This window comes from Mandrillus leucophaeus, unplaced genomic scaffold (assembly GCF_000951045.1).
Source record: "Mandrillus leucophaeus isolate KB7577 unplaced genomic scaffold, Mleu.le_1.0 Scaffold279, whole genome shotgun sequence".
Taxonomy (NCBI): domain Eukaryota; kingdom Metazoa; phylum Chordata; class Mammalia; order Primates; family Cercopithecidae; genus Mandrillus; species Mandrillus leucophaeus.
The window spans coordinates 2,083,069-2,091,703 of NW_012102909.1; the positions used below are offsets into that span (position 1 = coordinate 2,083,069).

The 8,635-nt window shown below is 41.0% G+C and overlaps 1 protein-coding gene and 1 pseudogene across 1 annotated transcript in view; both read right to left on the minus strand.

The window, feature by feature from the left end:
- Positions 1-8,635, minus strand: part of AAK1 (AP2 associated kinase 1) — a 230,480-nt gene that overhangs the window by 123,311 nt on the left and 98,534 nt on the right. The gene's annotated exons all lie outside the window — the stretch shown is intronic.
- LOC105543207 lies at positions 7,138-7,456 on the minus strand (annotated as a pseudogene).

Consider the following 8,635-nt stretch of genomic DNA (forward strand, 5'->3'; position numbering starts at 1 on the left):
TTGGATTCAAGTGATTCTCCTGCCTCAGCCTCCCAAGTAGCTGGGATTACAGGGGCACACCACCAGGCCCAGCTAATTTTTGTATTTTTAGTAGAGACGGGGTTTCACCATGTTGGCCAGACTGGTCTTGAACTCCTTGACCTCAGGTGATTGACCTGCCTCAGCCTCCCAAAGTGCTGGGATTACAGGCGTGAGCCACCATGCCCAGTCGCCCAGCTAATATTTTTAAAATTTTTTGTAGAGACAGAGTTTTACTGTGTTGCTCAGGCTGGTCTTGAATTCCTGGGCTCAAGTGATCTTCCTGCCTTGGCCTCCCAAAATGTTGGAGTTACAAGCATGAGCCACCGTGCCTGGCCTCATTTCTTTTTTCTTTTTTTAAAAGTTTTTGTAGAGACAAGGTCTCACTATGTTGTCCAGGCTGGTCTTGAACCCCTGGCCTCAAGCGATCCTCCTACCTCAGCCTCCCCAAAGTGCTGGGATTACAGGCATGTGCTACCATGCCCAGTCAAACCTGCCTTATTTCTAAGGAGCAAGACTTTGGAGTTAGATAAGGGTTCAAATTCCAAAGCCAACACTCCATAGTAACGTGACCTGAGCTCACATATAAAATGAACAACCATCCCCTGTTCCACAGAGTCAAGATTATGTGAGACAGCATCATAAAGCATCCGGCACACATCCAAACACAGAGGCTCTTAACAAATGTTCATCCCTATCTCCTCCACTCCCTAAGTAAGGCCCTTTCCTAAGTGAGGCCCATCAGGTGGGTACCTGACATCACCTGCACCTTCAGAAAAACTCTAGTTATGGGAACTTTTGCTGATATAGGACACGCTCCACTTTCAGTATTTGTCATGGACATCAGTTTCCCCATCCCTTATAGTAAGAAAGAAGAGAAAACCCATTCTTTTAACTAAGAACTCCCTCTCTGTTATAACCATTTGTTTCAGCAATAGGTGGCTTCAGGTGATGCAGGTATCCAGAAATCCTACCCTCCAAATGATCAAAGCAGGCCTAGTCCTGGATGCCTGTGACATCTGAGTGTTTCTGAAACCATCTGTGGGTGCTGAGCCAATTGCATCATTTTGTTACTCCTCAGTTCTTACATTTGTTTTATACTTGCTACCACAGCTACATGATTTTTTTTTTTTTTTTTTTTTGCTTTTTTTAATGGAGGTTTTTAAGATGTCTCCTTTAAACAGGCTGGTGTTATTGAGTTCCTCTGCATTATTTATTTTTATCCAATGGCACACGTGATCTGTGGATCAAGGTTTACTATTGTTAGGACTATCCCAGTACATTATGTAGGAGAATATTTTATAAAGAGCTCAATCTGGATCCTCTACAGAATAAATGAAAGAACTGCTACCAAAAAGGCAGCCTCTGATTTTCAAAAGAACTTCCGTTGCTTTTTAGATGCCTTTTAGAAAAGAAGGAATCCATCTTGAGAGATATATAAACAATATGCTCACATGGTTCACAGGAAGTCAGTCTTCTTTCAGAGCCTGATCACAAGGCCATGACTAGTGTCAGCTGGGGTTAAAGATCAAAGTTCAGGTGAGAAACCAGAGTTTTCACTGAATCCCTTGGTCAGAGATGTGGCTGACTGGAGAGGAGTTGCACAGTCCTTAGACCAGGAAACAAGGTGGCACTAGGTGGAGATGGGTCAAAGTCAGGAAATAAACTGAACAGAGTTCCAGAAAAGCAGTGGAGCATTTACAGGACAAAGCTGAAAATATAATGATTGGACTCTGAAATCAGGTAGCAGTCAAGCAACGAGGCAGAGAGTCAAGACCTAGAAAGATCAGCAGGAAAAGGAGTCCTAGGGGCTGTGAACAGAATAGATGCAACACTGCAACTCAAAGAAAGTAAAAGAGTATTGGGCCAGGCGCAGTGGCTCACGCCTGTAATCCCAGCACTTTGAGAGGCCGAGGTGGGCAAATCACCGGAGGTCAGGAGTTCGACACCAGCCTGACCAATATGAGGAAGCCCCCGTCTCTATTAAAAATACAAAAATTAGCCGAGCGTGGTGGCGCATGCGTGTAATCCCAGCTACTCGGGAGGCTGAGACAGGAGAATCTCTTGAACACGGGAGGAGGAGGTTGCAGTGAGCCGAGATAGTGCCACTGCACTCCAGCCTTGGCAACAAAGCGAGACTCCGTCTCAAAAAAAAAGTAAAAGAAAAAGAAAGTAAAGGGGTATTGGGTCCGAAAAGCTGATGGAAGTACCCTGAAAGCAGGGAGCAATCCCTAGGAATGATATTCCTTGAGCGTTCAGGTATAGATAACAAAGCACCTGGAGTAGGGGTTAGGCACAGGGAAGTGAGCAGCTCCTACTTTGTTTTAAGGTAGCTCCATTTTATCTCCACAGAAGAAAGTCAAGCAAGATAATAAAAAGAGAACACGGTCCAACTGGTTCTGATTAAAAAAAAAAAAAAAAAAATCATAGAAGCTAGCTCTGCCAGGCCAGGGAATAAGTCAAAAAACCTCTGAATGGCTCTGCTCACTAGGGACAGCCAGCAATGGAAGCCAGACAGGAAGATAAGCTGGGAGCTTCGCTGTCACTGCATGAGCTCAGGTAAAAACAAGACTCAATCCTCTTCCTCCAGCAGAGCACATCATGTCATTCTCTACAGTCTCCACACACTAGACAAGGCGCATTAACTTCCTAGTCCCTTCAGTACATATCAGAAACGTGAAAAAAGAGGCCAACTGGAGCCTGCCCCTAAACCACCCAGTTTTCGTTGGTATTATGACAAAGCCCTCTCCGTAGCAGCAGAAATGCTGAGGACGTTGGGGGCTTTGGTTAGCAAAGATGCCTGAGAACAGAAGACAGCACACATTCCAAGAAAGCTACACAGAGAAACTGTTTTGATCCGTCTGTACACCCACCCCCAGACTGCCATTCCGCAGTGCCTGTCCTTCCTGGAGGACAGAGCCAGGGCAGGAGTGATTCAGCATAAGCCATCCCCACTAACCTTGTACACAGCCTACTTAATATAGCAGGTTTAGATGTCTCAATACTTTAACTGGCAACTGAGATTCTGCATATTGCAGATATAGGAGCAAATCAAAAACCATTTTTAGATTTGCACAATTTTTCTAGTTAGGATTCCCAATATCAATACATACTATCTTTGGCTTAACCATCTACTAACTGGAAAAGTCTCAACTTCTCTGAAGCTTCATTTTCACAGTTGTAAAATGGGAATAAGTATATCCTAACAATCTTAAAATTAGTAGGAAAATCAAATGAAAGAAATCATGAGAGATTTAATATGGCAATAAAATGTACTGTCTCTTCCAATCTCCATTCCCACCTCCCCAAAACACAAACTTTATTGGAGTGATAAGACATGAGACATTGTGAAAAAATATAAGCCTACATTAAGCACCTACTATGGAAAGATGAATGTTAGCTGGATTGGTAGGGAAAGGCATTTTTGGGAATAGATTTCAGATGATTTCTGAAAGACTGGTAAGATTGGAAAAGGCAAATCTCTTTTCTAGGTCCATATTGTATGGAGCATTTATTTAAACTGTAGTTAGAATATCTACAGTTAAGGAGTTAACATTATAAATATCACCACAGTCACTCTCTATGACTTTTAGAAATACAGAGATTTAGGCACAAAGTGGAGAAAGAACTCAATTCAAAAGGTCACAACAGCAAAGAAGAAAATGAAGCCCAGTTCAGCACCCAAGCTCAACAGGAGCATGAAATAACTGGTGATCAGTCAAAACCAGTAAGGTCTACTGATCAACACCACTGTGACCCTACCCAAGAGATTTACCATATGCCACCAAGGCATGGAAGTATCATTCCTACAAACCATGGTAAACCAGGGAAAGAGAAATCAGACTATGTTGCAGGATGAAGTCTTCATAAAAGACTCATAAATCACTTTATTCTGGAGCCAAAGGGGTTAAAGTTGGTTCTATATATATACATATATATATATTTTTTGTTTGTTTGTTTGTTTGTTTTGAGACGGAGTCTTGTTCTGTCACCCAGGCTGGAGTGCAATGGTGTGATCTCGGCTCACTGCAACCTCTGCCTCCTGGGTTCAAGCGATTCTCCTGCCTCAGCCTCCTGAGTAGCTGGGATTACAGGCGCACACCACTACGCCTGGCTAATTTTCGTATTTTTAGTAGAGACGGGGTTTCACCATTTTGGTCAGGCTGGTCTCGAATTCCTGACCTCGTGATCCGCCCGCTTCAGCCTCCCAAAGTGCTGGGACTACATGCGTGAGCCACTGAGCCCAGCCTGTTCTCTATTTCAAACCACAAAGACCACAGCCAGTTTAATGGAGCTTAAATTGCAAAGTTGGAACAAGATGTCACCAAGGCATCTGCTGACAATTTTCCTAACATTTTTATTAGTAACTCCCAGTTACCCTCTCCTGGTTCTTCTAGTCCACAGAGAGGTCAATAAGAGCAAATGAGGAAGTGAAGAAGAAGAACCAAGATCTTTTGTTGCAGTTTGGAATCCAAAACTGCAACAAAAGGAAGACTGCTCCAAATTCCCAGTTTCTCCAATGTCTAGACTAGAATACAATCTTCAAGAAATGGTCTACTTGAGTATTCCACTCAGCCAACGACTGATCTCTTGTCCTGCCAGTGTTTCTTATTGGGTATTGCCTCAACCCACTTTAAGGTTTACCATACCACTGCTTCTCAAGAGAGGCTAGTTTTGGCCCAAAGAGGGCAAGGGGCAATATCTGGAGACATTTTTGGTTGTCACAACTGGGGAGACAAGGGGTGCTGCTGGCATCAAGTGGGCAGAGGTCAAGGGATGCCCATAACCTAATAATGCACAGGACAGTCCCTCACGACAGCAGTCTATTTAATAAAAATGTTTGCAACTTCTGATTTAAGTGTCGAAAATAAAACTGTAAAACTACTAAAAGAAAATTACAACTGTACTATAACTTTGGAGGTAGAGACAGTTTTCTATAAACATAACATGAAAAGAGTAACCAAAAATTTGATTCATTTCTTCCTCAATAAAATGTGAAACTTCTCTGTGGCAAATAAAACAAAACCCACAAAGTTAGCGGCAACTGAAAAAAAGTTTCAACATCAAAAATGTTACACAAAATTCAATAAAGTTCTACCCTGAGGTTCACAGTTCTACCCTGAGAATCACAGATTTGGCTTATGATAACTGGATTCATTTAATATCTCTTCTTCAAATTATGAGGCATTTCTTCACATTCATAAAGACTTATATGAATTTTGTACACTCCATGAACAAGTGAGTATCTTAAGGCTCATCATGCCTGTGTACTGAACAGTTACTGTGTTAAGTTCTTCTCTTACAGAACCAGTGGTTTGCTAGTTTATAAGCCTGAATAACTTTATGCATCACTTTCCCTAAAATGAATTTTCTCATTGACTTTAGTTTCTACTGCTGTTTGCATTTTTAGTATTAAAGACTAAATTACATAAACATTAATTTAAAAGAATTATAACATCAAATATTGGCAAGAGTATAGTGAAATAGAAGTGTGCTTTGATAATATACATTGGAAGCATTCAGAAAGTAGACATCCATTGATCCAACAATTATTTTGGGACTCTGATGAAATGTAGAAGTATATATATTTAAAGATGCTTTATGCAGTGTTAATAACCAAAGTTGGAAACCTAAATATTTAGCACTAGGAAATTGACTAACTAGATTATGGTATATCCATGCAGCCTTAAAATAAACATCTATACTCAGTGATATGGAAAAATGTTCACAACATATTATTGAATTTTAAAAAACCGGCTTTACAAAATAGTTAAGAGGGTATACTTTTTATTGTGTATTTTTACCCAAGTAAATTTTTTTAAAATAAAAAAGCAGGCTTCATGTTCTCACACATAAATTTGGTATATATGTTATATAACATGTATTTTATATAATATGCAAATATATCTTATTATATACTATCTTTATACATAGAAAAGGGCTGAAGAGCTAAATACCATACCAACGTGCCACAAGTAATTAAATCTATGGGTGATATGAGCAGTTTTATATATTTTTTCTTTCATGTTTCTAAATATTTACAATTAATGTGAATTAGTTGCAGTAAAAGTTTTCAAGATAAGCTACTATTTACATCTCAATGCTCCAAACTGCATACTGGATAAAATTCCACCTTTTCTAGTTAACTGGAGAAATCGTTACAAACATTTATTACCGGTTTTTCACTCAATGCTGGGATGCCTCAGAGGCTACTAGGGTATACAATGCTGCTTCCCTCACTCATTAGGTAGCTCCAGACTGTAATTCTTTTAACTCCTCCGCCAGCTTTAATATTTCTGTCTTTGACCTTAGTGGCTCTTGCTATTGTTCACTACTGTCAGGTTGGTGTCCTTCTCCATTTTAATGTATTGCTTTTAATTCAACAGTAAATCAAAAGTATAAGAACTCATTAATAAAAATGAGAAAGAAAAAAAGACTGAGGGAGGGGACAGGGTCTCTCCTAAGGTACAAGTTGGAATCAGCTTTTGTAAGCACTTTCTACTGCCCCCAAATTTTTCTTTGGGAAGGGAAGGGGACGTAGTGGTATATGTCTAAATTCAAAGCGAGGTTTTAGCACAATTGTTCAACTGTCTCCACCGTAACACATACATCCAAAGACATTCAAAAATAAGACATATGCCCATGGACGTCTGGCGCCCACGTATGGTCTTTAGTTCAAGCAGGAGGATCCTGTGGACTGTGTGTAGCCCCTTAGGGCAAGAGCTGTACCTCCACATAATTCTTTGTAACTCAAGAAAACTTACTGAAATTTGAAGGACAGTCATGTTATCATGAGGATAACTTTGAACTTATTTATTTATATGAATGAATTTCAAAATAAATGATTTGCAATTCAGTGCTTTATACTTAACCACATGACAGAGGTGTGTGGTAACACATAGCAGAGAGCCATGTTTTCATGGTTACTACTGCCAGGAATGTGGCTATTGAAGAAAGAGAACACTACTATGTCTAATTACCACAGGCCAAAAGTGAGGCCTCTTGTACCAAACAGTAAGCCAGGTTGTGAATGCAAAGAAAATGTTCTTGAAGGAATTTTTTCTAAGTGAATATAAACTCAAGATTTTATTGTCTTCATAATAAAAGAAAAGGTAACACTTAGAACTGGACCGCTTAGCCCTTTCTCTTCTTATCTCCTCCCAGTTCAGAATGTTTGCCTCTTTTAATAGCCAGCATTCTCTCAGATCTGCAGTTGGGCTCAACACACTCAAGCCTTAGCACAATCTTCTTTGTAGTTTTAGCCTTTTTCCAGAAAATCACCTTAGTTTGCCCACCATAGCACTGTGCTTCCTGTAATAATGCTGCTTTCCCTGGGCATACAGAGAATCCTTGCCCTTCTTTACTGTGTCACTTTGTGGGGTTGGTGCTTGCCACACTTCTTACAAAAGTCCAGCGGGTTTTAGGAACGTTCACCATGTTTGCGTGAGCACTATCAGCATGGAAAAGGTTAGGATTTTGTTTCTTTTTGTTTTGTTTGTTTTTGAGATGGAGTTTCACTCTGTTGCCCAGGCTGGAGTGCAGTGGTGTGACCTTGGCTCACTGCAACCTCTGCTTCCTGGGTTCAAGCGATTCTCCTGCCTCAGCCTCCTGAGTAGCTGGGATTACAGGCACGCACCACCACAGCTGGCTAGTTGTTTTTGTATTTTTAGCAGAGACGGGGTTTCACCAAGTTGGCTAGGCTAGTCTCAAACTCCTGACCTCAAATGATCCATCCACCACGGCCTCCCAAAGTGTTGGGATTACAGGCATGAGCCACCATACCCAGCCTCTTGAAGGAAATTTGAAGGGCTACATGAATGATATGGATAAAGTTTTAGTGTGCTGGATGTAAGATCAAACCAGCCAAAACATTCCCTTAAGCCAAAGTCTAATCTAGAGCTAGGCACTACTAACTCTCTTCAATTCTATGAAGGCTGAGGAGGTAAGGAAGCTCCAGAAGAAGTCTGAAGCCAGCAGAGTTTGGTTAATGAGGTTTAAGGCAAGAAGTCATCTCTATTACATAAAAGTGCAAGGTGAGGCAGCAAATGCTGATGTAGTTGTAGCAAGTTATCCATAAGATCTAGATAAGACCATTGATGAAGGTGGCTTCACTAAACAACAGATTCTCAACAGAGATGAAAAGCCTTATATTGAAAGAAGATGCCGTCTAAGACTTTCATAGCTAGAGAGGAGAAGTCAGTGCCTGGCTTCAAACCTGCGAAGGTCAGGCTGACGCTCTTGTTAGGAACTAATGCACCTGGTGACTTTAGGTTAAAGCCAGTGCTCATTGGCCAGTCTGAAAATCCTAGGACACTTAAGAGTTATGTTAAATCTATTCTGCCTGTGCTCTATAAATGGAACAACAAGGCCTGGATGATAGCACATCTGTCTACAGAATGGTTAACTGAATAATTTAAGCCCACTGTAGACTTACTACTCAGGAAAAAAAAAAATTCCTGGCCGGGCGCGGTGGCTCAAGCCTGTAATCCCAGCACTTTGGGAGGCCGAGACGGGCGAATCACGAGGTCAGGAGATCGAGACCATCCTGGCTAACACGGTGAAACCCCGTCTCTACTAAAAAATACAAAAAACTAGCTGGGCAAGGTGGCGGGCGCCT